The 13978-nt window shown below is 45.1% G+C and overlaps 2 long non-coding RNA genes across 2 annotated transcripts in view; one reads left to right on the top strand and one right to left on the bottom strand.

The window, feature by feature from the left end:
• LOC136651997 (uncharacterized) overlaps window positions 1–8968 on the bottom strand; it is a 31627-nt gene extending 22659 nt beyond the window's left edge. Inside the window, exon 1 of the long non-coding RNA XR_010794555.1 lies at window positions 8848–8968. This is a non-coding gene — a long non-coding RNA (uncharacterized lncRNA). The remainder of the gene's footprint in view (window positions 1–8847) is intronic.
• The window catches only part of LOC136651996 (uncharacterized), a 28186-nt gene continuing 18373 nt past the window's right edge, over window positions 4166–13978 (top strand). The window contains exon 1 of the long non-coding RNA XR_010794554.1: window positions 4166–4229. This is a non-coding gene — a long non-coding RNA (uncharacterized lncRNA). The remainder of the gene's footprint in view (window positions 4230–13978) is intronic.

The raw sequence follows: 13978 nt of genomic DNA on the forward strand, positions 1-13978 counted from the left end.
TTGAAGCTAAGATTTGGCTTCAGTGACTGCTGTGCTTTGTCTCATTTTTTAAAATCTTCAGTCTGCCAGAGATGCTGACACAGCAACATAGATCATAAAGCATACAACCTGCAATACAGTATATAGATTCTCAAATAATCTTGTTGATTATGTAGATGTTTAGTCCACAATCACAGTTTTTTGTGCTTGTGAAACTGGACTGATAATGGGAGAAGTCTTCAAATAAGGACAGATTTAGATGATCCTTTTTTAAAACCTCTTTAAAGAATTTTTGAATCCAACTTTGGGTGCAATCTTAACTGTTTGTTGCACTGGTGCAGGCCTCCTGCACCATCTCCTGAGTGTCACAAATGTGCCATAAAGCGTGTTCGCACCAGCTCACAGAGGCCAAAGAGGGTAAGTTTTTGCCAGCTGGGCAGGCTGATGCAGGGGGGGAGGGAGAAGGTGGTGGGAGGATGTGGGAGGTAGAGAGGTGTTTTGGGGCAGGGGCAGGGTGGTCTGGGATGCAGATTGGGCCTGGGAGGGGTGTGGGACAGGCCAAGGTAACCTGTGCCAAATGTAAGGCTGGTTGCTCAGATTTGTGCCAGCTATTTTGCTGGCACAGAGCCAAGTCACCCCCTAGGGGTTACTTGGGCTTGACATGTGGTAAGGGGGAAAATATCCCCTTACCCCATGTTGTCCTCCCTCCACTTCCTAATCTGTGCTGGATACAGTGCAGGCCACTTGGCCTGCCTGTTCCAGCTCAGGTTAGGATTGGGCTGCCCAGCAGAAATCCACCCTGTGTCCCTCTGTGGAGATGCCAGGGATTGAACCTGGAGCCTTTTGCATGTCCTTCACCACTGATCAACAGCCACTCCCACTAGCATCTCCCTCAAGAAATGAAAAAGCTCAAACCCAACTTTATACGCCCTAAAAACAAAGCAAATCAGTTGGCAGAGAAATTGCTTACACAAAACAGGGCCAGGCAGATTTCAGAGTAAAGGTCAGATATTAAAGCATGGGAGTCACAAGGCAGGAGAAAGAGTATCTTTATGCAGACCAAAGGTTGCTTCTACACAAGAGCATTTTAGAGCTGCTGAGGTCCTGTTTTTCCACAATTAGCTGGAAGAAGAATTGAAATGGAGGATCCAACACAATAGACTGCATTGCCCAGCAATACTCTTCCCTCCAGCCAAGACCTTTTTTTTACAGTATTACTCACAAATAAGACCAAGCAATGTTAATTAAAAGTTTTGTCATTGAAAGTGCTTTTTATTGCTCCCTGTTCAGTGCAGGTGTGTGTGTGTGTGGGGGGGGGCTTAGTGATGAATTGCCCCTTAATTAGTAAGTTTCTGTTTCCTGTTTCCTTAAGTTTCCTGTTTCCTTAATTAGTAAGTTTCTGTTTCCTGTTTCAATTTTTTTCTTCCCTGACTTTTATAACAGGACCTCTGTTTCTAAGGTTGCAGTTATGCAAATTGGGGCCTCTGCTTCTGGGCACAAAGGGTTTAAGTGGTGGTCATACACACCTCAGAGGAGCCTGAGTCCTAATTCAGACAAATCCTACTCCTCATGTAATTGGCTCTGGAACATGCCAGGACTTCTGTCCAATGGTTCTCATGTCTGAACTGCTTTGACATCCCTCACAAAGAGCAGATATACAAGAACCAGCAGGAGTGGGGCAATGGGGCATTGCCCCACATGGGACTTACATGGGAGGAAGTCCATCATGGGGGTGACATAATGGCTGCCCGTACTCGGTGTCACAAACCCTTGTGACACCACTGACCAGGCCTAGAAGTAGAATTCTTGCATAAAACATCCACCATCTGCAAAAAGTTGCAGAAATATGCTGTTTCACATATGTGTTGTCTGCCTCCCAGTTGCACATGCCTGATCTCGTCTGATCTCAGAAGCTAAGCAGGGCCAGGCCTGGTTAGTACTTGGATAGGAGACCGCCTGGGAATACCAGGTGCTGTAGGCTTATACCATAGTCTTTCGAGACTGAAGGTTGCCAACCACCCTGTTTATTTATAAATTTATTTATAAATTTATTAGGCAGAAGGTACAGTAGGTGCTGGCTGGATCAGTTCAGAACCATCAAAGCAACAATATTTATAAATTTATTTATAAATAGATACCAGAAAAAAATGTCATGTCTCTACTACTGTCTCTTCACAAGGGAAATAATTCTATAAAAGCTGCCCCTGAAAAGTGTAATCATTGAAGGAAAAGGCCGAATGCAAAACAGTGGACTACTTCCTATAAATAAGTAAGCATTGCAGACTATTTTAGTAGAGTTAATTCTGCTCAAGAATAAGAAGGGGGCTTATTAAGACAGTGGTGGTCTTGGCCATTGTGCTGCCCCACCATCACATGACTTATGCTGTGAGTGGCCTCTCTGGCTCTCAGAATGCCTCTGGATGGGGAGGCAGTGGGCACCACCCCACCCAGCTGTTCCACCTGGGAGCACTTGCAACCGTTGACCCTCCCTATGTACACCAGCGTATTAAAGGACTTTTGAAGAGCTGATTCTGTCCTTGAATGGTAACATCAGGATTACAAATATACACCCTTGGCTGTGTTTCCTGTGCAGTTTACACTTTACACAGATAGTCATAAAACATTACAGAGGCTATTAGGCAGAAGGTACAATAGGTGCTAGCTGGATCAGTGAGAACCATCAAAGCAACAATAAGATTGGACATGTGGTATGATGTGGTATGACCTTTACTGGCTGGACAGGTAGCAAATAGTCTAGATGTGCCATTAGGCTAGGAGCAACAACTGTAAACATGATCATATAGGCCCATAACACCTAACAAGCCATTAACCCATTTTTGGCCAGCCCACAGGTGTACACATTTGGTCCCTGTTGTGTATATGCAACATTGGGCAGAAATGGTTGGCAACCTTCAGTCTCAAAAGACTATGGTATAAGCCTACAGCACCCGGTATTCCCAGGCAGTCTCCCATCCAAGTACTAACCAGGCCTGACCCTGCTTAGCTTCCAAGATCAGACAAGATCAGGCATGTGCAGGGTAACAGTTGCTGCCTGGCTTAAGGTAAAAATTCCTTTTAACACAGTGGGACTTACTTCTGTTTAGAAATGCAATACATAGTACCTGTATAGTGCTGTCATCGTACCACTAAGTGATTTTTCAAGGCACACTGACAAGGCACTAAAATTTTCAGGATACAGCATCGGTTTTTTGACAATTGACAATGCGCACTGCAGAGCTGTTGGGGGTGCTCACATTCCCCAATGGCCAAATAATAAATGACCCTCCCCTAAACTCTTGCAGCGCACTTGCAGACCATGCATGGTACGCCATAGCACACCAGTTGAAAATCATTCCTCTAACACATATCCTTGTCTTCTGGTTGCTCCTGATAAGTATTACTATACCCTTCCTAGCTTATTTGCTTTGTTCCCAGTTATGACATTCTGCCAACTGTGCAATTAAATTTATCAAAGGGTCTTTCCAGGTGATTATTTTAGAGTAAAGAATGCGCAGCTGTTATTTCTGTTGCTCACACCCTGCTAACTTTTCATGCGGACTACAGTAACGCTTGCTACATAAGGTTGGCCTTGAAAATGGTTCACTACACAATGTGGCTGCCCAGTTGTTGCTCAGTGGTTATCTGTGACTAGCAGCAAGCAGCACATTTTGAAACATCTACATTGCTTAGCGTTTCTGGACCTGATTTCTAGGGGGTGCAACTGAAACTGATCTCACAGTTTGACTGCCATAGATCTCCCCACATCAACCTTCCATGTGGGCTGAGTATGCAGGAAGAGAGAAGGAATTCAGCAGGGTTCTCTTGCTGTTCATTTGTCTGCCACCAACAGGGAAGGGCTTTTGCCAGAATGTCTCCAGCTCTCAATGAGGAAAGTTATGTCCTTTTCTAAGCAAAAGTGCTCTTTGCACTTGGCAAAAACCACACAGTGCAAGCAGTCAGAAGGTTTGTATAGACTGGGGAGGCTTTACATTCCCCTTTGCCCTGACTGCCCTTTTGACAGCATAGAATTGTGGGTGGGCCAGCAAGAACAAGGAAGCAATAACCCCTGGTGTACAGCAAATCTGCATATGAGGCTGTCACTAGTAATTGGTCCTTGACCACTCCACAAGACACATTGCCTGGGAACTGTGGCTGCTTATCTCCCATTTATATAACTGCAGAGCTATTTGAGTCCCTGAGTTGCCACCAGGCTGGTATTAAAGCCTAGCACTTGTACTAGCAGCAGAAAGGTAAGTGCCAGGCACTTTCTTTGAGCCAGAAGAACTGGATTTCTTGTGGAGACTCAGCCTGCTCACAGCTTGCTCAAGGCTTCCAGTGTTCTGCACTGTCTAATGTTTACGCATTCCTGGCTGCTTCTAGTATTATAGCAAGGTTTGAAACACAGCCTGGAAAACTCATCCCTGCCTTGAAACTGAAACTAGACAACACCGGAGCTGCCTGAGTCAAGGCAAATCTGTGTCAGAAGCTACAAGCTGCTTAAGGCTTTAGAATGGTAACCCAATAAACCATAGTCCTGCACACTCTGTGGGGTAAAGGGTTAAAAACACCAGACAGTCTGTGGTCTGGTCTACACCAGTATTGATAGCTTCCAAGAAGTGTACTCTTTGCCTGGGTCATTGAATACAGATAGGTACAGGACGTGAAGGTCAGCATACTTGTTAAAACAGGAGTTGTAAATAACAGTTTTATGAATGTGAAGAGTTTCCTATAAACTTAAATTCATCTGCACTGGGGAGCACAAAGATGTCAAAACAGCGTTTTGCTTAGCCATCTTTTAAAATTACAATTCTCACATTTTCAGGGGGCAAAAATATTTAACAGGTTTTTCTAACCAAAGTTAAAGAATATTATGTCCCACTGATCACTTTCCTTTTGTTAGAGATGGGATGGAAGTGCTGCAGCTTGGTTGGATTCTTCCTCTAGTCCAGTAGTTCTCACACATTTAGCACCTGGACCCACTTTTTAGAATAAGAATCTGTCAGGACCCCGTGGAAGTGATGTCATGATCAGAAGTGACATCATCAAGCAGGAAAATTTTTTAACAATCCTAGGCTGAAATCTTACCCAGGAGTAAGTCCCATTGACTATAATTGTTAAAAGAATATACATAGCAGCTTGTTAAAGGTACAGGTTTGTAACATTTCCCCAAGTGCAATCACATACCATGGTAGCATCAAGTCCAATATATTAAAAATATAATATTGAAATGAATGGGGACCCACTTGAAATTGGCTCATGACCCACCTAGTGGGTCCTGACCCACAGTTTGAGAAACACTGCTCTAGTCTTTTAATTCAAGAGTGCCCTTGACCCCTTGTGGATAACAAGCTAGGAAGAATGCAAAGGGGTGTGGGGGGAATAGTGAGAGTGTACTTGCTAGTCTCACCATCCTTTGCTCTCTTCTCACAAAAATGTTCCATGTGCCCAGTGTGTTGGCATCCTTCAGTCTTGGAAGACTATGGTATCATGCTCTGAATGGTGGTTCTGGAACAGAATGTCCTCTCCAGTGCGCGCAGCCTGGGTAAAGTAGATATGGAGGATAGACTGTTACCCATGCAGCAAATCTGCCCTCTCCACATGGCTGAAATGGTCCAATGGAAAGGCAGAAGCCAATACGGTTGGTTCCAGCGGTGTTGCAAGAGTTGCCAGAGTGTGACTGTGTTCAGCCATGAACTGCCTCAGGGACTTTGGCTCCGGATTTTGCCTCGAGGTTGACTCCTGAAGCCTTTTCCATAAGTGGATGTAGCCACAAGGCAGTGGAGGTTTGGGATCAGAGTTTTCCTTCTCTCAGATGAGCTGCCTTCCCAGGCTAAGGAGTCCCATCTACCCGGTGGCTGTTTAGTTAGTACAGCCAAACTGAGGGCCTGTTCTTATCCCCAGCGGTTGAGAGAGGTTTACTGTGCCCAGTAAATGAGACAATAAGAGAATGGAACTGAGCTTACTGACCCCCCCTGCTGACAGATGTCCCTGCTGGCCATGTCTCTGCCGTTGGTGACATGTTTGGTGCTCATGAGTGAGAGAATGTACATGCACATAAAAACCAGGACTCCCACGGGCTCATGAACTCCAAATGTGTGACTTCAGGGCACAGTCCCGCTCTCCCTTCACTGTGTTTACTGAATGTGGGGAGAATTTGGCAAGAAAAAGAAAAGGGCGAGCCAGGATGGTGTTATAGTTCAGAAATTGGACTTAGACCTGGAAGATCCAGGTTCAAATCCCTGCTCAGTCACAAAGCTTCCTGGGTGACCTTGGGCCAGTCATTCTCAGTCTCACCAACACCTCACAGGGTTGTTGTAAGGACCAAAGGAGAGCAGGAACCATGTGCACCCCCCTGAGCTCCAGGGAAGAAGCGTGGTATAGAACTGTGAAAAATGCATGAATCAACGAATGAAATTTATGGCCCAATTTTATTCTCCTACCAGTGCAGCTGCACTAAAAAGGCAAATGCGGTTTCCAGTGGGGGTGGGTGAGTAGAGTGGGAGGCTTTGAAAGGGAAAGGCAACTAAAAACCCATTTTCCCTCTAGTAAACATCCTGCCCTGCAATGGGTCTCCTCAGACCTGCAGCAGCAATTTTGCAGGACAGAAAGGAGAGAAAGGAAGGAAAGTAGAGAAAGGAGGTGGGAGAAGGCTGTGGGTAAGGAGGATAGGATCCAGCACACACCATCACTGTCAGATTCACCCACTCCCACAGCTTCTCCTCTCCCATTTCTATCCCCTCCCCCTACCCAGCCCAGCAGTGGTCTCATCCAGTAGGAGGAAGAAGGCGCACATTGGGAGAAGGAGTGGTGGTGGGACTGTTACGTATAAGGGCTCAGAGAGCCAGTCAGATTGTTTCAGTGGGCTGGATGTGGCCTGCAGCCTGTAATTTTGGGACCTCTGAATGTGAGTTTACTGGAGTAAGGAAACATCTCAAATAATAACTCAAACAGTAAAAAGTGACAGTGTTTTACTTGTGAGTAGTCCCATTGACCTCAGTGGGTTTTTACCCACTCCATCTGAGCTGTGTGAGAATGTTTCTCCCAGGTGTGTAAAATTTTCACCTGTTGCAATAGGCAACTGAAAGTGAACTATTTTGGCCCTGCTGTTATGCTACAATCCAAGGAGAGAGAGTTGATGAACAACCCCCATGGTTTAACTGAGGCCAAAACAGACAATTACTCACTCCAGGTTTGAGCACAACAGGAGCCTGTTCCCTTGCTTTTACATAGTTCCATCCCTGATAGCTAGCAGTCAACAACAGCAAAGCTTACAGCAAACTCAAGATTAACAGAAGATTAAGATAGTCTCTGATTATGTCACTCTGAGCTCCTGGAATAATAGTTGGATTGTTTGCTTCCTTACTTCAGTCATGTCACCGGGGAAACAAGGGTGCCCAAAATAGTTTACAATTAAAAACTGAAAATCGAATGCCTCCAAGTTCAGGATCTGTAGAAGGTCTGCAATTCTTGTCTCTTAATTTGCAACAAGGAGATTTTTTCCCCCCATTCTTGTTTCCCAAGAGAGATTTGCAGCACAGCCCCTCCCCCCCCAAATCCTAAATCAGGCAGAAGGTTTGGCTTGGCTTCCTTTCGGCATTGCATTATCAAAGACAATGGGTAGTAAAGACTGGCTGTGAGCTTACTGTCAAAAGGAGCAGATTGGGATGTTTCCTTCTGTTTAAAGACTGCTGGGGGGGGGGGAGGGTTGAAGGCAAGGGCTCTGGAGTGCTGGAGGCTCATCTGCATCTGCTTGATCTTGAGAACCAAACCAGTTTAACCTGTACAAAAACTCAATACAAGTTATATGAGTCACTATCAATAGTGTTGAAACTCATCTCCTGAGGGCAGCTATTTTCAGCCACTGTGAGGTGGCACATTGGTGTGTGCAAATGGTTTCCAGGTGTGCCTTGGGAGTGTGGGGGAGGGTCATTTATTAGTAGGGCCAATGGGGGGGGGTGAGCCCCCCCAAGCACCTCATGGTGTGCTTTGTCAATTGTCAAAAAACTGGTGGTGTGTGTTGACAATTTTAGCACCTTGTCAGTGTGCCATGAGATGGAAAAGGTTGAAAATCGCTGCCTTAGGGCATGTTTGATCAGCCTTTTGTATTTGCTGAATTTGGACTTAGGTGTACTGTGTTTTTACAAGTTACTAGCAATTCTGAATTCTGCCTTGAGATGGTTTTACAAATCAAACATGTCAGGAATGGCTAGTGCAATCTATAGTCATCTTTACGACCTTTCCTGGAGAGTATTCTAATATATATAATGGCTATAGCTTATGCTTTGCATGCAGTAAATCCCAAGTTTGGTCCATCGCAACTCCAGGTAGGGTTGGGAAATGTCTCTTGATAGAAACCCTGAAGATCTGTGACCAGGCAGTGTAGACCAATTTTCTTCAGCCTTATTTCTGCCATGACCTCAATAAAAATAGACTTTCCACCACCAACCCCGTCCTCTCCCAGAACCCAATCCACCCACCTGCCTGTCCCATTTCCCCCTATCTCTTGTGTTTTCACAACAACCCTGCGAGGTGGCTGCCTTGGCAGGGCCTGCCTAAGGAGCTGTGGGGCAAGACAGCAAGAGACTGTACAGGATTATATCAAGAACTCAGTTTTGATAAGGTGGTACCATTATAGGATTGTTCTAAGCCCTCTCTTGCAAAGGTTTTGAAAGGTTGCAGTGACCCCCCCCCCCCAATGAGGCTCCGTGACCCCTTGGGGTCCCAACCCACAGGTTGAAGAACACTGGTGAAAACAATAGTGAGCAAAATGGACCAGTAGTTTGATTCAGGATATGTCAGCCTTCTGTATTCTACTAAGCAGCTTAGTTAATATTCATATGCTATATCATTGTGTTTCTCAGGACTCACATTTTGTGACATCTGCCACCCCAGCTGTTGCCTTTTCCTTACTATCGGGCTCACTAGATGAAGGGCAGCCACACCCATGGAGCTATCAATGGCAAGAAGAGTTACAGGAACTGTAACTATGTTCAGTGTAACTGTGGGAGGAGAAGAAGCATTATCAGCAAATCCAGAGGGGAAGTTACATTGTACTGTTCATCCCAGAAGAGAATGTTCTTGTGGTTTATTTTGAAACATGATTGCAGCTCTGGTCAGGACAGCATGACTTAATAGAGAACATGTTTGCTACATTATTTCAGGAATGCTCAACCAAGCTCCCAGCCCCTTCTCTAGACAGGACCTGTGTGTGATTGAATTGACTCTGGGCATGGTCCATCCAAAGCTAAGGTTGCAATCCTATTCACACTTACCTGGAAGTAAACTCCACTGACTATAATAGGACTTACTTTTGAGTAGACAGGCATATGATTAGGCTCTAAGTCGGGGTGTCCAAAGTTTTTGGCAGGAGGGCCACATCATCTCTCTGACACTGTGTCGGGAGCCAGGGAAAAAAAGAATTAATTTACATTTAAAATTTGAATAAATTTACATAAGTTTACATAAATGAATATATTAAAGATGAACTTATATGAATGAATGAAGGTCTTGCAATATCTCAAGGCCTTGCACAAAGCAAGGCTTGCCTTTCCTTTGCTGCCGCTACTGCATCACAGACATGAAACAAGAAGCAGTGGAGGGAGCCCTCATCCCACAATTCACATGAGAGGTCAAACAGTCACACTCACACTGAGAGCAGTTGTGTCAGGCCAGTGTGGGCTCCAACAAATCTCCGGAGGGCCAGAGGCTCATTGGAGACTGTGGGCTCCCTGAGGGCCACATTGAGAGGCCTCGAGGGCTGCAAGTGGCCCCAGGGCCGGGGTTTGGGCACCCCTGCTCTAAGTGTTCTAATGCAGTATTTCTCGAACTGTGGGTCAGGACCCACTAGGTGGCTTGTGAGCCAATTTCAAGTGAGTCACGTAGCACCTAGCTCCGCTGCTATTGAAAATACAGAGCTGAGAAAACAGGACACAGAACTGCTGGGCAGGTCAGGATCCTGGTGGGAGAGAGACATGGTGCCTTGCCCTGAATAGATGGGAAGATGGGATGCTGTAAAGGGGGAAGGGCTGTGTGGTTGGAGAAGGATTTAAGCCTGCATCCTGCTTTGATTTCCAAGCTGGAATGTTTGAATTCCAAGCTATACAAAGTAACAGCATGAGTGGGCTGTGTCAGACCACATCAGACCTTTGGCTGATCAAGGTTTAGGTTTAAAGCCTAAACTGATGATGTCACTTCCAGCCATGACATCACTTCCAGTGGGTCCCAACAGATTGTCATCCTAAAAAGTGGGTCCTGGTGCCAAAAAGCTTGAGAACCACTTTTCTAATGCATACATTGATTTCAATGTCAGAGTGATAAGCACATGCCTAATTCTCTTCTTGAAATCATGAATGCTTAAAAACATATTATGTCCATCATGTGAAATCAAATGCTTTGTTCCCAGCAAAGGGTATGCAGCAAAACTGGCCAGCAGTCTTAGTGTGTATCAGAAACTTACTTTTGGATGATAGTTCTGTGTGACAAAAATATCTAGTTTTAAAAATTTGCTAAAACTCTAAAAGACAGCTGGCCTTGTAAAACAGTGTTCTTTAACCTTTCTAAATTCAGGAAAGACTTGCAATAATCCACTTTTAATTTTTATTTTTTTATTTTTTACCCCCTCCACTCATTCCTTCATCCATCTTTCTTCTTTGTTCTCGCTTTCCAAATTATGCTCTTGGTATCTCTAAGGCAGTAGATTGTGACCCACCAGTGTGTGTAAAGTTTCCCCCGTTCCTTACGGGGTGGTGGAAGGGGAGAGGCAGTGACTTAATCCCCAGGATTGGGTCACTAAGGGGGGGGTGAGGGGGTTGCTTGCACCTACTTAGGGCTGCAGCAGGCTCCAGGAGGTGCAGGGAACCCTGCACAGCCCTCTGCAGGTCTCCCCGAGGCTTGGAATGTTGAGAAAAAAGTGAGCACAAACCACTTCCGCAAACCACACCACCACTTTGCTGTGTAAGTGCCCCCCTCCCACTTGTCATCAAAGCCATTCTGGGCAGCAATGGCAACTTCCCCTGCCTGGGAGGGGCTGCTTACACAACACATTGAAGCGCCTGCAATACTTAGCGCACCACCCTTCCCATAGCTAAGCTACTGCTCTTTCCCATCTCCTGCTATCAGATTCTTTTTAGAACTGGGGATGTCAGAGATCAACCCTGAAATCTTCTGCCCAGAAAGCACATCCCTGTCATTGAGCTGCAATCTCTCCCTCCAGCGATCAGGAAGCAAACCTGCTACCTTTGTATCCCTTTATGTCATTAGGAACCTTTCAGTCTCCCAATCCAATTTTGCAAAGATCTTGCTACACAATATCTGAAAAAGCCGCTCTGGTGGAAAAAAAAAAAAGTCATCTGGCCAACTCAATCCATTCTAGTTCGAATTTCAAAGGCCAATTCAGAGTGAATACCAAAGCTTTCAGGCAGTGTAATTTAAAAAGAAAGAGAGAGAGAGAGAGAGAGAGAGAGAGAGAGAGAGAGAGAGTAGCATTATGCTTAAAAAAAAAGACGCTGGTCTAGGTGTTCACAAAGAAATAAACTCAAATATTCCGGTTCCATTTCTGTTTCTGTAGATTAGGTTTCAGCCTGGCCCCTTTTTTCCCTAGGTCTCTTTCAGTAACTGCTCTGGGTGTTCCTTTCGAATGTGTTCTCCTTTGATAAAGTGTACCATTTCCCAGAAGAAAAAGCTACTGCAGCTTAGCTTGAATTGGACCCATGTATTCTTTTATGCCATTTTTTCTCCTTAAAGAGGCCAAAAGGAAAAAAAAAAAAAGACAGGAAGTAATTATCTGGTCCAATCCATGAATGCTGAGCACACAAATTGAATGTCATCACTTGTGCAATCCCTCTCTGTGATTAGCAGATCAGAAATTGGCTGACCATAGGCCTGGGTGGCTTGTGCAAATTGAAGGCACTGACTAAACACATTGGAGGCCTCCAAAAAGTACCCCTATCCTCTGCTGACCTCCGTTAATGGATGTAGCACCAGCTGAAGGTCTGCAAGTTGCATCTGGGACTTTGACTCAAGGCCTGCTTGGTAATGAAGTGTGGCAATGTGACTGCTTGTGGTGGATTTGTGTAGGTGGTGGTACCATGCTGGCCAGCCTATCATGTTATTAGCCTGCCGGCTGGGAGCCTGACTGCCTCCATCCTCCTGTATCTGCTGGTGTCAGTGGAGCCAGGATGGTGTAATAATGGTTCAGGAGTTGGACTTAGACATGGAAGATCCGGGTCCAAATCCCTGCTTAACCATGAAGCTTAACCATGGTCACTATCTCTCCGCCTAACCTACCTCACAGGGTTGTTGTGAGGACAAAAAAGAGGAAGGAACCATGTGCAACACCCTGAGCTCCTTGGATGGAGGATGATATAAAAACATGAAAAAATAAATAAATACCACCATTGCCATCACTGTGCCTCATCCAACCTGCTTTCTGTTTTTTCAAAAGGCAGAGAAGGGGAAGGAAGTGTGGAGGATATATACATGGAGGGTGGGTGAATATTGGTAGGGAACTAACCTGGTTGTTGGGGGAGCTTGGGATGGGAAAACTTGGCACTTCAACCCTTGTTGAAGCTGATCAGAATCTGTCCTTGGCTTTCCCTTTTGCCCTGTTTTCCAGATCCTCCACTAGTTTGAACTTTGCAATTCACATGTCAACGTAGGGAACAATTTCCAGCTATAGTGATTATTGGTGATGAGTGAACACCCTTCATCTCAATTCAGAATTGGTGCTACAATTATGAGCTTTCTCAGTTTGGGAAAAAAAAAAAAAACACCCTTAACTTTTCTGATAGTTTTGTCCACATAACGTTGGTGCATGTGTGTGTATGGTATGGTGTATGTATGGCTTATCATATCCTCCCCCCACCTTGAAACTGTAGCTCCCAGAGCTGCCTATGGTGGAAAGCCACTTGGAAATTCAGTGCCCTGCTCCCTGTCGAAAACCAAACACACCTGGAGCAAGAGAAGATTTTCCATTTGGATGGAGGCCAACAATCACATTAAATGTTTGAAGAAAAAAAATTAGAACTGACCCAGATAGTGAAGAGACTCTACAAACAAAAGGCTGCTTGGTCAGGTGGGTTAGTCACATAGTTTACAGGACTCGACAAGAGTTTCATTGAAAGCAAGGGGGTTAATCTTAAGGGACTTTGCTCAGATGCTTACAAGGCTTTGGTTACCTGGTCTGCTGAATGATGACTGTGCATGGACAGAATCTCATTTCACATGCAGAACTTTGGGGGAGATGATGCTCGGTTCATAAGACACCCAAGCATTGCAGGGCAAGCAGGGCAAATTTGTATTCTGAATGAGATAATTATGGCTAATTACAAACGTTGGTGATATTATTATTAATTATAATATGTATGTCTTCGTCTGCTCCACTCTGAATCTCATGACTCCTATATGTACACCCCAAATGCTCGGCTCTGATTCTGGCAAAGACATTTTAACCAAAGATAGTCCACCCCTCAAAAAGCATGGCTGGGCGATAGTTTGGCCCCCAGGCTTAGAAGTTGGCCATCCCTGCCCTCATTCTTACCATGACCTTTGACCATTAGCGAATACTTAAAAGAGGGAGAGCATTCTAATTTGAATACAAATGTTTGAGCACAGCCATGACCAAGGAAGGAAGCATCCTAATTTTTGTCCCTAGTTGTCTGAGATCAAATTGGAATGACTTTGACTTTCATGACCCTGGATCATCCATGGCAGTGGAATTACAGGATTGCTTTAAGGAGAGGGGGAGAGGGTTGGGAATGACCAGTGACATAGTGGAACAACAGCCGCGGAATGTTTTGCTTCCATTCCGTGCTTGGAATTGCCAGTGGGTCATTAACATTCGCAAATGCAAAATGGAATTGAATTTATGGCTCTGCTCATTGCATTTGCCTCCAGCCAGGAGTGCCTGTGCAATCGCTGATTGTGATTTGCCTCGGTACAGTGGAGACAGGTGACGGGTATGAATAATGCTCACGCCTGCATTGCCGGTGTCAATGTTTCC

Source organism: Tiliqua scincoides, chromosome 5 (genome assembly GCF_035046505.1).
Source record: "Tiliqua scincoides isolate rTilSci1 chromosome 5, rTilSci1.hap2, whole genome shotgun sequence".
In the NCBI taxonomy this organism is placed as follows: domain Eukaryota; kingdom Metazoa; phylum Chordata; class Lepidosauria; order Squamata; family Scincidae; genus Tiliqua; species Tiliqua scincoides.